At 52.2% G+C, this 17,008-nt stretch overlaps 1 protein-coding gene across 1 annotated transcript in view; it reads right to left on the minus strand.

The window, feature by feature from the left end:
* Positions 1-17,008, minus strand: part of RTN4R (reticulon 4 receptor) — a 68,969-nt gene that overhangs the window by 26,257 nt on the left and 25,704 nt on the right.

The raw sequence follows: 17,008 nt of genomic DNA on the forward strand, positions 1-17,008 counted from the left end.
ACATGCCGGTGTTTTGGGCTCTGCCTGCACAGCTGCATGGAAAATGGTGGAAAGGACACCTTCCACATCCAGCTCCCCATGCACAAGTCCATGCGATACACAAGCACTAAAACAGCATATGGCATTTCTTACAGCTAATCACTGTTGTGGATCCGTTGATTTGTGGCTCTGCTGTGTGAATCCAAATGGGTTAGTTATTTAATCTTTCTCCACAGCCAACAAAACTATAAACCACTTTAAAAATTAATCCCATGCTCCCAGAAGCTGTGGGTTTTCAACAAAGGGACGGTGTTACAGAAGGTTGGGAGGGAAAACTTGTTTAGCTGACAAAGGGGAGAGAGAGATACATTGCCAAGGCCATAAAGGGTTACAGAAAGCAAGAGAAATTATTTCTCTTCTCCTCTGTGACTAGGGATCCACAGCTCACTTCACACAGCCTGTGTGCAAGTCAGTCACTGTGGTGTCATCTGCAAGGCTTTTGGGGACTGGGAAGAGATGGTGGGGGGGGCATCTTTCCCTGCACAGGGGCCAGCAGCAAGGAGGAATCAATCCTTTTCTGGACTGGTCCTTGGCATTCAGTACGGAAGAGCACCCCAGGAGAAGAGGGATCACCCGTCCAGCCCTGACCCAGAGCAGTCAGGGTGTTCGCCCGTAGTGGCAGCCCCATCCCCGGAGCCTTTTGGCAGGACTTGTGCAAGTGCTGCACAGACTGATGTGTCCCTGTCCTCCAGAATGAGTTATCACGTCTATGCAGAGCAGACAGTGCAGGCGTTTATTCCTCCTCCAGATGGAGAGATCTGCATTTGCAGTGGACATTAAATTTGTAGCAAAGAAAAAAAGAAAAACCGTGCTGCAGCCATAAACCTCCTTCCCTCAGCCAGAGAGCACAGAGCGCTTGTGGGGCAGTAGAAGAGATGTTGCCCAGCCCATAAGGGGATAAACGGGTTGTCCTCTGAGAGGTCTCACCTTTCTCATAGCAACACTAAAGGGTGGACAAGCATTTTACAGCCTTGTGCAGAAAATGCATCAAAGCATTTGTAAATGCGCTGGCAAGCATCGCCTCACCCCCCCCCCCCCCCCCCGTCCCCTCCTCGTTGCTTTTTCCTGGCTACAAAAATGAACATCTCCAGTCACAGATCGGGGCTGAGCATTTTGCAGGTAGAAGGGAACACTCTGTTTCCCAGCTTGGTGCTGGCAACTAGTGGTGTGGCCCCGTGCCCAGCTGCATTTCGGGGACAGTCTGCTTCCTCCCTTCCTCCGACCCGTGACATTCCCTTTCGTGTGGGAGGCGAGAACAGCCCGTCCTGCAGCCCTGTGCCCAAGCCCTCTTCCATGACGGGGAACAGATCCTCATGCCCTGGTGCAGGAGGAGACTTCCAAACCCATTTACAAATGCCCGTTGGTTAAGGAAATGCGGTAAAGGAGGGAAGATGCTCTTTTACGTATTAATTACATGTCAACTCATTTGCTCTAGAAGTACACCGGGAGCACATGAAGAATTACTGCGTTACTTAGAGAGTAAATGACCCCTAACTCATAACAGTGGTCTCCCAGCTTGGCAGCCATTTGTTAATAGCAGTGAAAAGCACCAGATTTCATTACAGAACATAACAATGAGACACCACACGTTCAGGGCTCCAGTATATCCCTGCCTGAGCACAGGGAAGTTATTTGTCCCACTGAAATCAGCAAGAGCTGCTGTATATAACGCTCCTAGCATCTCAGGCATTTGATTTTGGGACCAGGATCTTTTTCCTCCAGCTGAAAAGCCTGTAGCGTGCTGTCGATGCAGCACATCAGAGCAATGACCAGGGGCAGCTTTCACTCCTCTGCGGCTCTTCCCAAGCCAGAGACCCAGCAGCCTGTGCATTCTTAATTGACAGAATTAGGAAGCTTATTTGAAGAATACTTGAGTCCTCAGAGTCTAATTTCCTGCTGTATAAATAATACATCAGCAACAGCAGTCTCCAGGAAAAAAAAAATAAATAAAATAAAACCTAAGAAGCCCAGATGAATATTCTAGCTTCCATCACACTGTGAAAATCCTTTGCAGAGGTTTTTCACAATAGCCCCCAACTGCATTGTACCATTTCTCGCCTCGTCTGATTTAACGAAGGGGATAGGAGCTGAAAATTACATGGGCCTCGCCGCTGCAGGCGCGATCACACCTTTTGATGAGCACAGCGAGAGCCGGGGCTCTCCGGAATAAACGCTCCAGCCTCCCAGTACGAAGCCTTCAGCTGTATATCCAGTGAAGCCCACCGCCAGCATCGCCAGGAGCCCCCCAGCCTCACTCAGCAGGTGGCAAAAGGGCCCACGATAGCAAAGCACCGTGAATCTCCCAACCCGGCGCCAACGGCAGCGGTCCCGGTTCAGCCCCCACCGCTGCCTTTGCCTCCCGTGTCAGCCTCGGGGCTGGCACAGCTCCAGGAGATCGAACAGCAAGTGCTTATGTTATTAAAAGCCACGTTGCTGTACATTACATACATATTCATGGGTGGGGAGAGGGTGAGAACGGCGCAGGCATCTGTAATTTTGGCGGATCGCAACTTTTTAGGGCTGAATTTGCAAACTCCCCTCACTAGAGCCGGGTCCAGGGTGAAACATCAGTCCGGTGTATCAGAGCGCAGTTCTGGTCTCGCTGGACCACTCCTTGCCCCAGCATCACCCCACGCTTGCGTGTTCCATCCCCAGATCATTTCGCACCGCTGTTTAGCAAAGCCGCACGCAGCTGCCGAAGCCTGGACTTAACTCCGATTTACTCAGCACTGGGACCTCTACTTTTTGACTTCATCCTTGCTTCAGCCCCGCTCTGCTCCGCAGACGTTGCCGAGAGCTGCAGGGAAAGCAGCTGCATCTTTGCCGGCCAGTGCCGTGCTCCCGGTGCCGGGGGTGCTGCCGGCGGGGAACCACCCCAGCCGCGGGATGGGGAAGGGGCTGCAGCATTCGGGCGTTCGGGGGTTCGCCTGCCAGAGCCGGGCTGCCTGCGGGGCTCCCACAGACCGAGAAGCAAACAGGCCTCTGAAAGGCTAAAAGGAATTGAGAAGGGGAGCTCGAGGACTTCATCGGAAATGTTTCCGCAGCACAAATATTTGTATTCCTCTGATGTGGGATTTACAAGCACACACTCGACTCCGGCAGGGAGAGCCTGCAAATATGAGCGAGGTCTCTATGTACTCACCGCTTGCTCCTGCCTTCCTCTGTCTCTCTGGCTTTCTCTCTTGTGTTACCTGTTATTTTTTGTGTGCCTGAACCAGGGAAATGTGGTTTCTGGCAAGCCAGCCAGTTAATGGCTGCTCTGGCTAGAGGCAAAGCAGCCCGGGAGAAGGGGAGCATCACAGGAGAGCTCGGGGTGCTCGGGGACGGCCCCGTCTCGCAGCCTGTCCCACGCAAAGCCCGAGCACCCTGAGCCCCCGCTGACGATGCACCTGGAGGCACGAAGCGGTGCGGAGACCGTCTCCCTGGCTGTAGGTCTGTGGCTGCCCTGCTACAGGCAGCTCCAGAGGAATCTCTGCTGCCTGCACGGTCTTTTCCTTCAGCTCCCTCCCGGCAGGCAGCCCCATCGTTTCAGGGGTGTTCCCTCGTTCGCACCTGATGGGCAGAGTAAAAGGAAGGGCTGTGGCAAATGGAGTTGTTCCTCTCCCCGCGCTCTGCCTCAGAGGACCACAGCATCATCTCCGCCTCGGAGAGATGAAATCTGGAGCAAACGCGGCAGACAAAGGGGCCCGTTTGAAACAGCGCTGCCGATAAATAATTCATGGGAGAGAAGTGGTGAGTCTCAGGGGAACCAGTGCAGGGATCTGTGAATCTGGATGAGTTTGCAGTGCTTTAATTATGCAAATTGACAAATGTCTCTACACTGAGAAATTCTGCTAGTCCTGCAAAAGAGCAAGAGCTGGAAAATAGCAAGAATCTCCCAAGGCTGCGTGCCTAGCCAGCTGCCAGCCGCAGCTGGCAGGGCGAATCTCACCCAGGCCCCTGCGGAGCTAGCTCTGCTGCTTTAAAGGGCAGCCAGCAGGATCTCCCGTGCAGTAGATGGAGTACAGTGCCCTGACAGCTTCACCTGATCTACGCGGCCTCGGCCTCAGCCCCTCTCTTGCACCAGCACCCTTTGCTCCCAGGATGAGCCAGCTCAGGGAGTGGGAATGCACAGCCAGCTCAGGGCTGTTGTGGGATCACAGATCGCGAGTTCACATCAGATAACTTCAGCAAGGACAGCCGGGGATCCCCCGAAGACCTTTCCCGCTGATTAGCTCAGCCGTGGTAAAGGCAAAGGGTTGTGTGGGGAGATGCGGTCTCTGCCCCCCCAAAACACAAGGGTGGGAATGTGGGACACTTTCTTCTGCGTGTCTCAGAAATTGCTGTCTCGTGGCCGCAGCCCAGGCGCTGGGCTCCCCCGGGCTGGCCCTGAGCCCTGCATCAGCAGGAGCCAAACACCCAAAGGGTGGAGGACCCGCAGTCGCCTGCTGAGGGATGCTCACTTGTGCCCGGGCGGATACGGGGGCTATCCGTCACGGCTTGACGAAGCAAAGCCTTTGGCTTTGAAAGAGACTTTTGTCACACGGAGCTTTTGGAAAGCCGAGCCTTCCTCGGCCTGTCGACAGGCCAGGCAGAAATAGGGCAGAAGGAAGCCGAATCTGGGGCACTGGGGGCTGGCAATCTCCCCGGTAGCAGCTAGCCCACGTGGGGCGCGTGGAAATCAGCTCCATTACAGAGCGGGCGTCCCCTGAGACCCCAGACGCTGCCTCCTCATTCCTGTGCCCAACACGCCGTTTGTCACTGGAGTAGATTAATTTGGTACCTGATCCAGCCTCATTAGGATCGAAAGGAGGACGGGGCACAGCCTGCTGAGAGCAGGAGGACGGTCGCAGTGAAGCCCGTCACGGAGAAGGGCATCTTGGGCTTTTGGCCGTGAGCAAGAGGAGGGACCCGAGGCCACGGACACTGTCGTCCCCGCTTCCCTCGTGGCTCCGCGTGGTCAGGGCTGTAGAGCCGAGGGGCTGGGTGGGACGCAGCATCCTCCTCCTGTGTTGCAGGCTGGCCAGTTACAGACCCCAATTTCTCACCGCAAACCATTCACCAGCTATAGTTATCGTTTCCCCACTACATTAACGGTTGTCGGTTTCATTTCTGAAAACTGACTTTTCCTCAGTTTTGATGAAAAATATTTGATTTTCTTTAAAGATATGCAGTCCTCTGTTACCCAAACCCAGACACTTTCACTGAAAAATTAACACTGCTTCTGAATTATTTTTGTGCTTGTCTCTTTGGAAGAGGGTGGGAGAAGAAAGAAAGGGAACTGTATCATTGAAAAAAAAAATGGGAAAATGTCGACGCAAACAATATTTTATGCAGAAATGCCTGGTTTGATTGAAAATCCATTTTCTCACAAAATAAATTTTTCATGAAAACTGTGTCAGAGCCAAATCCAAACAGGGACAACCTGGAGCGGAGACAAGCCACCTCGTTCCACTGATGCTGATTTATGCCAAGCTGCCTGGAAGCAGGAGCTGGTGGCAGCTGCCTTGACCTGTCAGGTGCAGAAAAAAGCGGTTGAGCCTCCCAATCCCAACGCAAAGCAGGGAACAACGAGGCTCAGGTTCTTCCCAGCACCTTGGCAGCCAGAGCATCACATTGCTGGCTGCACTGCTGCATCCCTAAGCAAACCATCCTCTCCCGTCACATTTTTGGCAGCCTGATGGCAGGGCAGGATGAGGGCAATGGTTAAGGTGAAATGCAAGGTCTGTTTGGGGGTGATCTGCTCTGCTACAAGCCAAGCTGACACAGCTCAAAGCAGGAATAGTGGGGCACAGCCCAGCACCACATGGTTCCCCAGGATCCCGCTGTTTCTCAGGTTCTCCATCCCCAGAAGAGATTGGAAGGGTGACACCCCAGAAATACTGTACTCCACTCCAGGGCTGCAGAGCAACTCCGATGAGGTTTGTCCCTTTCCCAACGCACCCATCGCTCTGTGGATGGAAAAAGCTGCTCACGACTGCCAGCCCTCAGGGCTGCAGCAGCAGCACGTGACACATCCCCGTCTGCAAGTGCCTGCAGAGCTGTTCAATCCAAGCGGGACAAGCAACCGGCCCGTCAGGGGACTTGGGATACTCTGGCACCAGGTCCGTGCTGGAAGCAGACACTGGCAGCTGGATGTACCCAGATGTCCTCCGTTTCTCAGACAGGCTTCTCTTAGGGGTTTGCTAACTGAGCTGCTGGTGTGTTAAAGACTCGTCACTCGCTGCAGGCTCGGTGCTCACGTCAGTCACCAGGTCCTCAGCCGGTGTCTTGGAGGCACGGGGTCTGCTGGCTGTCTGCCCTGCACATCGCACGGGCGGCTCCGCGCCAGGAGCAGAGCCGGGCAGGAGCACACACCTCCCAGCACCCCAGGCACGGTCACTGGAGCTGCCGGTCGCATGGAGAACAAGGAACGAAGACCGAGAACCACATACGAGAAACATGTTCTGGCCACAATCCCCTTCCTGGTGAACAGCTCCTGTATACAGTGGGTCATCCCCTGCACCTCCAAGCAAAGGTTTGGATACCGCACTGCGCCAGCAGCCCCAGGATAGCTTGCAGCACGCAGGAGCCTTGATCGTATTTGGGGAATTCTTGGGTAGATTTTGGGGTATGTCTTCAGATCTCTGTGCTCCCATTCGTTTGGCACGGTCATCAGCTCTGGGAACAGGTCAACTCCAGCCACCCCCCCAGCTGCCCCTGCCATTGTAGTTGTGCTCCAAGACCAGAGCCGAGACGTCCCCCGTGCCAGCAGGACACACGTCCCCACGTGCAGAGAGCAGCGGAGAGCTCAAGGGGGTCACGAGCTCCTCACCAGGGCACGTCCAGTCCCAGACCTGCCATAAAAGCATAGTGTGGTCCTCCTGCAGAGCCAGCATTTGTCAGACACACCAGCTCCTTTGCCCCGGCTGGCTTGATCCACGCTTTTGATGCATTGCAGCACCGGGTCCGTGCCGGCAGCCACGTTTCTTTGGGGCCACCAAACCCTTTGCAAGGTTGCATCGCGAGCTCTGGCTCTTCCGCGGCACGACCAGCGAGTCCGTCCTCCTCCTCCTCCCTGGGGGACTGACCGTAACGATCTCTGCCAGGCCCTTGGGTGGGCACAGCCTTATTTTGCAGTTCTCTTTTTGGGCAGCTTGGCCAGGTGGAGAGAGAAAGCTGCATCTGACCTTGAGTGGGGATCAGAGGTCGGTGCAAACTCACTTCATTCGGCGCAGCCCGAAGAGGCGAAGGCCCCATTATTTTCTGCCTCAGCACTGGAGACAGACAGCAGCATCTTAAAACAGGATTCTCTCATCAATCATTTATTGGATTTATGCAGCTTCACTTAGGAACCTGATTTATATTTCCTCTCAATTTACTGCATTTGAATTGTTTGCAAATAGGCACGTGAATCATCGGTTGGAGCAGAAAAAAAGCTATTTTCAAGCTTCATTTAGGCCGTTCGAAGCATTAATTTTTAGTTGCAAAGGCCATTTTTTGCTAAATTGGTTTTTAGATCTTGTCTTCCTTGTGCTGGGTTATAAATTTAGTGCTGCTGGAGCAAAAATGATCAGAATTGGATTTTTCAGCCTTTTGAGGCAGGTGCAAGGGCCCCATTCTGTGCTGGGTTGCACTGCAGCACCAGAGAAGATAATTTGGCTCTCGCCGTTGAGACAGAAGTACCCGCCCTCCCCCCCAGCACAATTTAGCACGAGCTCTTGAGGACAAACTGAAGCCCTGCGCACGCTCTCTTGTCTGTCTCTGGCATCAGGACTGGATTTTTCCTTCAAGCATATTCTGAATCCTTAAGCTATCCTCCAAGGCCATCTTTGGTCTTGGAAAATCACCTTTGAATCTAGCACAGGAAAAGCCTTCAGCTCAGCTGTTTTAAAGGTGAACTTGTTTCAGGGCCACAGCATCCCAGCAGCATGTGTGGGTGGTTGGTGGATGATGTTTTATTTAAACACAAAGGCATGAGATTCCGGCTCATTTCAAACAAATCCTTCAGTGGGAAAATATGCACATATTTTTGACACAAATCTGTCCATGGCTCCATTAATTCTCTGCCAAAGTGCTTTACCTGCTGGAGCAGATGATAATTCAGCAATGTAAACAGAGCCTTTTAATTTCATTTTGGGATCACGAATGGAAACAAACTGATTAACAAAAGCAGGGTAAACAATGGTTCTGCCTCCTCCTGTTAGTATTAATATTCACCTAGTATTGATGCTATTCTCCCAGGAGCCTGTGTCAACACAGCGAGCTGGGTGCTGCGATGCCTGCGCGTCGTGCGGAGCCGTTCACGCCGAAGGACAAGGTTCGGTGCCAGGAGGATGGCTTTTGCAGCATGCACGCCGGGAGAGTGCCTTCTCCACAGCAAGATGCACCAGCAGAGAGGGGAATGCATCCCCTCGGCTTTTGCTGCCTTCCAGGGAGCTCCCTCTCCCTGCTGCCAGGGTCTGCCCCACCACCCCGGCGGGTCCGCATCCTTGCACGCCCGGTGCTAATGCTGCAAGGGAGTGACTCGGAGGTGGGACACGAAGCTACTTGGCAGGTGAGCCTTCAGGCCTTCCAAGAGGGTTTTGCTCAAGGGCAAGGGGAAAGGATAAAGCCGTGACACCGCAGAGTCCCCGAAAGCAGCCCCGGGTGGCAACCCCAGCCCACATGCCGACCTGCATGCTTTGTAACGCTCCGGCACTGCAGAAAGCAAGCAGTGTTTGGGAGGTGACACAGCACGTATAAAAGTGTCGGTAATCTCCTGTAAATGATTTAAAGTGCAAGCATGGGGGAGTGAAAAAATGTTATCCCAGCTTGAGCAAGGGCAGAGGGAGGTGTTCAGAGCTCTTGTTCGGGACACCTCCACCCGCGCTGCAAAGCCAGGAGAGACCGTGCACCCATCATCCACGGAAGCCCAGGGAAGAGCTGGCTCTCTCCCAGGACTGGCAGGGCACACAGTGGGACTGGGGACATTACAGCCGCTCCTTCTCCACACCACCTGATACCACAAATGTATGTTCAAGCAATAAAAAACAGCCAAGACGTGCCTCCTGCCTGGACAGCAACTCCGCCACATCCAGCTAGCTGGGACTTGGTCCATGCTGAGATGCACACACGGGTGGCAGATGGCTTGTGGCAAACGTGCCGCTGGCTCCTGGAGAAGGGGAAGGGCTACGGGACAAGCTACAGAGATCACGCTCAAGCCACAGGCGGAATTAAATCTTGATGATCTGGTTTGTGTGCCATTCCAGCTGCTAGAGAAGAGAAACCTAGAAGGCAGCAAAGCTTTGGTGCTACAAACGCAGCTTTTTCTTGCTTTATTTTGTGCTAAACACAACAGCTGCTGTTTTACTCTTTGCTCTGCAGAATGATAGGCTGGACCTCTGCAAGGGACTGGCACGTGTGGGCAGCTGAGCATCTTTTAACATACCTCTTGACCCAGTATGAGTCATGAGCACCATGATGGGAGAGCTGGTTTGGGGAATGCAAACACTGGCATCAGAGGATGCCATCTCCATCGGGAAGGTGTCTCCTGGGACACCTCAGGAAGCCCTGAAGGAAGTGCTCATGCCCAGCCTGGTGTGTCTGGGGACAAGAAGGAGAACAGAAAGAGAACTCTGCGGGTCTCGTAGCGAGGTGGTAGCTGCCAACAAGAGACCAGGGAGGTGAAAGGAAGGCACAACATCCACACCAGGCTTTGCTGGGCCTGGGGGTCAGGAAGGTGATGTCTAGACCAAGAACTCACCGAGATGACTTATACAGATATCTATACACATATCCTAAAGTCTATGACACTGTGGATCCAAATAACAGATTTCACTGGCTGTTGTAGACCAGTTACTTAAACCTGGGGCACTCTGAGATGTTGGACATGTCAAGTTATTTGCTGACCTGGGTCAGAAACCTGGGAGTGATCAGCATGACATTTTCCTGCTCAAACTGCGGCAAGTCAAGGTCAGGGGGACAACTCCCATTCCTGGTGGAGGGACTAAGGAATGGGTGGAAGTAAATGCAGGTGGAGTGGTGAAGTACAGAGCTGTTAGGCAACATCAGAGCTTTGCAACAAGGGGACTAGGAAACCACGAAAAACAAGGGTTCCAGCAAGGTAATTTAGAAATTGTGTAATAACAAAGTAACCACCTGTGTGCTAGTTTGTTGCAACTTAATTTCAATTCCAAGGTTGTCATAAATATTGAATAAACAATGATTTCTGAAATACTCTTAGTGCAAGTTGTTTGTGAAGTAGTTCCTGTTGCAAGGCGTGCTGGTAAGCAGGGGGAAAACTGAGCTCAAACTGCGAGAGGACACCAAGGACCTCCTACAGTGTGTAATCTGCAAACTGGTACAATATGTCCTTACGACTGCAGTTCAATTACCTCTTGCAAGAAGAGGTGAGCGGGTAGAAAATCAGCACCTGAGGGTCCCATTTTGTTCATCAAAGAGATTTTTTCTCAAATCAGCTTAAGAGCATTTCGTTAGTGGGCCTGCAGAAAATAAGGCTAGCAGCAAGACCCCAATATAAGGAATCTCCAACAGCGGCAGAATAAAAAGATCCTCGAGATGGTGTCTGTGATATGGATGGAAATGCCTCGAGAGTCCCCAGGACATCCTTGGATCCTGCATTTGAGCTCTGCGGTTCCCCCTGCCAAGGACACAGAGGAGCAGTCCGCCAGCCCAGACGGGCTCCTGGTGTCTCCAGGCTCATTTTGTCCAGGAGGACGTGCTCGGAGCGGCGGTCGTGGCAGAGCAGAGGCCAGAGGGAGTCAGCCAGACTGGGAGCTGGGAGCGGAGCTGGGTTTGCTGGCACACGCGGTCCCATGGGGACAGCATCTTGCTAAAGGCAGCTGGTGGTCCAGCCAGCGCGACTCCCACCCCAGCACACACAGTGGGAGCCTGGGAAGCTGGGGCAGACACTTGTCACCATCCTCCATTTGTGGACCGGTGACATCAGATGTCCTCACTACAGAGAAACGTCCGTAAGAGGAGATAGCCGGGTCCCTCCAGCTCAGAGCTAGCTTGGGCAAGGTGAGTTACTGTTCCCGTCACACTCACAGCAAAGTTTCCATCTGATAGATCAGAGCACAACAAGCTAGGAAAGGCAATAAGACTATTATTTGGGAGCTTTTGTTTAAAAATAATTCATACTGTTTCAGAACATCTGCAATGTTTTACGCTACTTATGTTCACTGTGTGATTTATACACATTTTACCAAGCAGCTGCATGGTCTGTCTGTCTTTGGAAACTAAGCAGTTAGCACCGATGTGCTGTGGATTTTCACGCGCGCACACACAGAATAAACCAACCAGAAAAAAAACATCCGTGGGATGCTTTACTGTAATTTTAGAAAACCGTTAAAAAAAAGACAGATGAGAGAGAGAAAGAAATCTCAAGCTTCTAAAAGTTAAATCCCTGTTTCTGCAACACTTAAGCAGCTCTGAATCTGGGTCTTAGCTGCTCCTATGAACCCATTTTTAAATTCTTTTTTTTTATACAAGAACTGGCATATTGAACCAGAACAAAGATCATCAGGGCTTTCATCCTGTCTCTGGCGCAGCCACCAGCCTCCACTTAGGTAAGAGTAGGTGAAACAGGGCAGGAATATGCTAGCCCTTCCCCTGACGCACTGTCAAAGGTAAGAGTCAGCAGTTTGGAGACTTCCAAAATTGGGATTGCACGTGAACCATTGGCTTTATGGCCACCAATGGATCCCGGAAAGCCAGTTTGCCTTTCTCCTCTTTAAACTCACTCTTTCTTTTGAATCCCACAGCATCCTGGGGCAAAGATTTCTAGAAGTGACAGATGTGCCATGAGACTCCGGCTGCACCATTTTACTGAGCGCTATCAAGTGTTAAAAACAGTGACTAATTACTCTCTGCTCATCTGCCCTGCCCCTCTCATTGCTTTGGAGACCTTTGTGTAGAAGGTCTCCAAAACTCTAAAAACCTCTATGTGGGTCCTTCCCTATCCAAGACCTGTTTTGTACCTCTGATTATCCTGGCTGTGCTTCTCACAAGCTTTTCCTTTACTACAGCATCTTTTCTGAGGCGGGGCAACAAGAAAGATATGGGTTATTTAAAACATGGACATACCATAGGCTTATTATATACATATTAAAAAATCTTCTTTGTGGCATAAAATCTTTGCACATTCAAAACAAATTGATTCCTTGTTAACATTAAAAAGTGATCTCAGTTTTCAATGCATGAACAAAGTTGCTGTAAAATTCTTGTACACAGAAGCTGACATTTCCAAACAAAGCGGTACAAAATTAGCCTCATACTCCCAGCTGCAGGGAATTAAGAAGGCTTTTCTAAAGCATTTAACTGCTTGAGGAGCCAAAGTCCCAATAAATTCAACCTGCAAACTCTGATGATGGGATACGGTCAAACCAAAGCCCCTTGGCTCTTTCACTCGGAGACTCTTTAGTACATGCAGAAAGTGGAGTTTGTTGCTCAGCAAATGTGTATCATTCCAATAGCAAAGATTTTCCTTGGGCTTTGGCACTGCTTTTCAGTATGGATGAACATTTTAAGGACTAACCTTAAGAAATAAACTTCTTCAGAAGAAAAAGTCTCCATAGAAAAGCTGGGAAATTGGTGAGAAACTAATTAAAGAAACAAGCACAAAACAACCACTTTAGCAGCACAAGCCTGTAAGACGAAAAGAAAATGCAGACTTGCAACATGAAAAGAAATAAAACTAATTTAAATTTTAAAAACATCTTTTTTTTTTTCTCCCAATTGCTTTGTGCTTACCCTGATTTCTCTGCACGTAACAGCCCCTGGCCACAGCTCAGCCATTGCCATTTCACACACACATCGACAGTCCTCTGCAAAGCTGGGTTTGAAGCAGATCTGTGCTTGTTCAGACCACCAGATTCTTCTCCAGCCAGGCAGGAACAGCGTTTGGGGCAACGTACGTGCTTTCACGGAGGATCTTCCTCCTCTTAACCCATGCAGTCCACTGCAATCCTACACAGGGCAAGGGATGGAGCCCACGAGCCTGGTGGCTGACCTCCAGCAACCGTGTGTGCCATGGGGTGAGCAGGGGGGTCCGGCCATGCAGGAGACAGGTCAGGGACCTGCAGAGAGAATAAACCTGCCCCTAAGGCAGCTTCCCTGCCCGGTCCACAGTCACTGGCTGGAAAGCCCTAGGAGATAACCGTGTTCTCCAACCTCCTGCATTGCAGAGGCAGTAAGACTACCCGGATTTAATTCTCGCGGCTGATCAAGAGGGAAATGCAAAGTCCGTCGGCGGAACCTGCCAGTGACACCAGGCTCGCCATCCCCCTTGGCACAGCAGCTAGCTCCTGTTCCTGCTAAACAACATGTGCTTTAGCTCCAGCTCCTGACACCAACCCTTATTTAACCTTTGCCTGCTAGTCTGAAGAGCCCTTGTCACTCAGGTATCTCCTCCTGCATGGGCCTTAGCAGCCACGAGCAACTCCAACGGGTAAACTTAGGTATCTGAGCTGGGGCTGGTGTAGCCGCGGTGGGCACGGGACCCACAGCTCTGTGCTAGACCCTCCCCAGGCTGACGCCCCCGCTGACTGCCCCTCTTGCCTCCTGGGAAGAAAGCCTGCCCCACACAGGTCCTGTCTATCTCCTGTATGGTGCTGTCACCGTCTCTTCCAGTTTGGAGCCCCTCCGGTCTGCTCTTGCGCAGATCTATGGTGCCTTCTGCCTACCCCAGCTCTCACTGTCCGCATTTCTGGTCTCACTTGGCTCAACCGACTTCAGCCAGGGGAACTTACAGACCCCAAACTTAAAACAGCAGCACGGCTCAACTAGCCCCATCGCACTGTGTCCTCCCAGAGCAGGAGCAGCGCAGGCACGACGTACATAGCGGGAACCAAGTGCCGAGGCTGTGGTCTGACAGCCCTCTCGGGGGGCACAGCACTTTCCACCAGCACCATCCATGCAAAGGGTGGCCCAGGTCTCCGTGAGTCCCGTCACAAGCACCAGTTGCGGATGCCGGGGCAGATCCCTCAGGAGGGAGCTGCGGCTCTGGTCTCTGCCGAGGAGAAGAGGCTGCGTGGGGTCAGCAGCGTTTCCAGCCACTTCACAGCCTGAGCCTCACGCTCAGAAATTGCAGCAAGACGGGAAAGGTCGAGCACTAAGAGTCCTTGATGCAATTCTTTGCAAAACCACTCCGCAAACTAAAAACACTCAGACCTGCTATTTAAAGAGGGGACTTTCCCAGGAGACAAGCTTGGCACAGAGAATAGGAGAGGAAGGAGTTATTAGCCTTCCTATACATTGTCTAGCGTTGCTGCTAGCATAGCTCTGGCCTGGCTTCACCTGACACCCATGGAAATGCCTGAAATGGGTGTTGCAGAACCTGTGGAAAGGGGAACTCCTGCAGAAAGCATGGCCAAGCACGGAAAAGGAGGAGAACAAGCAGTGCCTGCTTGGAGGTATTGTGCAGACCCAAGCGTAACTCCCTGTCTGTCAGCTGGAGTAGGAACAAGCTCCTGGCTAAGGGAGATACGGACCTGAGCTGCCTCCAGCTGAGCTCAGGCTCATTCCTGCTTTCTGCACCAGCCGTGACATTGTTGGTGCCTCTACCCACTGCTGACGGGGACAACGGGGAGAGCTCTCACCATGAGACCATTCGCGCAGGGACATGGACAACAGGGCAAGTGAAGCTGTGAGTCACCATAAGCCTTAGGAAGGAGACAGACACCAAGAAGCTCAGCGCAGGAGGACGGCAGGACCAGGATCCTGTGCGTGGACCACGGGTGCGTGGGTGCCATCCCTCCCAAGATGGAGGGTTTGTAGGATCTGCGCCCATTCTGTCTAAAATCAATCACTGCTGCCTGAGTTTTGTCTCCGTTCAGACACCTACGAAGCCGTCACCTCTGCACCTTCGTGGCTCTGCTCACCCCCTGCAGGGGTCCTGCCTGTCCTGGGAGCCCAAAAGAAAGCCATCCACCCACCGAAGTCTGCCACAGGCAGCACTTGCAATCTCAGGAAAGGGTCCTGAGCCAGAGAAGAGGTGCTGACCTCTATTAGCAAGGCTCCTGGTCCACCCCCAGCCCTGCTCATATGTTCACCCCCTGCCCCAAATGCTGAGAAAATGCCGATTTTTCACTTTGTCTGTGTTTTTGCAGTGAAAGGGAGTATTTCTGCAAAACTCACGGAGCTCAGTGTGAACAAAGGAGGAGGAGCCAGCAGAACCAGAGGGATTTCCACTAGACAGATTTGCAGCGCAGGGAAAGAAGCAGGAGAAACTTCTGTGCACGTATACACCTGCCTTTGCCACACACTGCATGTGCCTGGTGTGCACACACACCTGCAGTTCCTACTGTGCCCCTGCAATTTAGGCACCATCTATTTTTCCCTCAAACTTAAAACTGGCAATTAAAACTGTCACTGCCCTGAAGGCAGGCCCACTGAAGGACTCTGATGGTTCTAGCTCAGCATCCCAGGATAACCATGTCCAGCACGCTCCTGGGAATTTCTCCTGGACCTACCACAGCTCCCAGTGATGGAACAAAAGAGGGGGACCTGCTAACCCACCGGTCTGATCCTGGCTGCAATCCACGTGGCAGAGAAAAGGGCAGCCAAGCTCTGAGAGCAAAACTGAGGAGTGATGTCCAGCTTGGGAGGGAGCAGCAGGCGGCTGAGAGTGCACCAGGGCAATCCCTGGTCCCTGCAAGTTGGAGACAGGTCCCAGGTCAATTCTGGCCCAAGTCTTGGTGCCGCTCTCCCTTGCCATCGACACGTTATTCTCATTATCCTAGCCTCAACTGTCTTTGCTCTGCCAGCAGAAATGAGCTGGGATGCTGGGATGCTGCCAGCAGATGCAGCCCAGCGGGACTATCAGGGATGCACGGTGCCAGCATGCAGGGCCATTGCCCTGCCAGCTTGGACTGCGCAAGTAGTTCCCTGGTTTGGCCATGGTCTCCAGCTCTCTCGGGTGATCTAGGGTGCCGGCATGTCTTTTTTCTCCAGGATTTCTGACTCCTCCAGGAGAATGACATTTCCCTCCCTTCGCCCAGGATGCACCTGGGTGCAGCTCCCTCCAGCTCTCCTGAACAGCCTAGGTACCGGCTTGTCTTTGGGAGACATAGAAAGCTCACGGCCTTTGCATCTCAGAGGGGTTGGGAGTCAGTCCTTGGTGCAGGGAACTGGGATTGAGCCTCAGCCCTGCCTCTGCCACCCTGCATTAGGGGTCCTCAAATGAGCCCTGAGCCAAGACTGTGCACTCCTGCAGCCTTGGGGCAGTTGTGCAACTGTGCGGGAAGGGAAAGGGCTCATAGGAGTAAAGCCAGTTCACCTCTATTTTGACCATTTTAACCACCTCCATTTAACGCCTGGGCCCAGGCATTAGCTACAGCATGAACTCTCCAGTGAGAGAGTGGAGCCTGCAGGCATTGCCTCTTTCCAGGCTGGGAGAAAACAAAGTCAAAAGCCCCCTGCATCCCCTGTGCCAAGCACTGGCATTGAACAGCGGATAAATGCAGAGGAAGGAGGGAGAGAGGCTGCTGCTGTCGAGGAGAGGAGAGGTGCTGGCACAAGGCTAGCCAGCTTCACACAGAGAGGAATAAAGTAAAACAAAACTTCATTGTCTGTGTCCGAACGCACCAGATCCAACTCTTCCTGCTCCCCAAGTCTGTGAATCTGACAGGGCATGTCTGAAAATAATAAATGCTCATCAAAAATGTGGCGTCCGGCCAGTGTCATAGCTCAAGTCACAGCGCTGGGACTGAAGGCCAGCAATAAACGTAATCACGCATCAGTGGCCTTCTGCAAGTCCAGAAGGGAATTGGCCCATACTGCAACAAAAGGCAGGCAGGATTAAAGTATCGCTTCAGTGCAAAACCATCCCAAGTGAGTTTAGAGAAATTGTAAAGAAGAGCCTAAAACGATACCAACAGCCAGGAAAAACGGTATGAGGTTGAAGACACATGATCTGCCTCTCCTCTAAAGAGAAGCTAAAAGAGGTGACCTGATAACAGCACCTAAGCACTTTCAGGGAAGAAAACTACAGGGTACTCAAAGGCTC

Source organism: Harpia harpyja, chromosome 9, assembly GCF_026419915.1.
Source record: "Harpia harpyja isolate bHarHar1 chromosome 9, bHarHar1 primary haplotype, whole genome shotgun sequence".
Classification (NCBI taxonomy): domain Eukaryota; kingdom Metazoa; phylum Chordata; class Aves; order Accipitriformes; family Accipitridae; genus Harpia; species Harpia harpyja.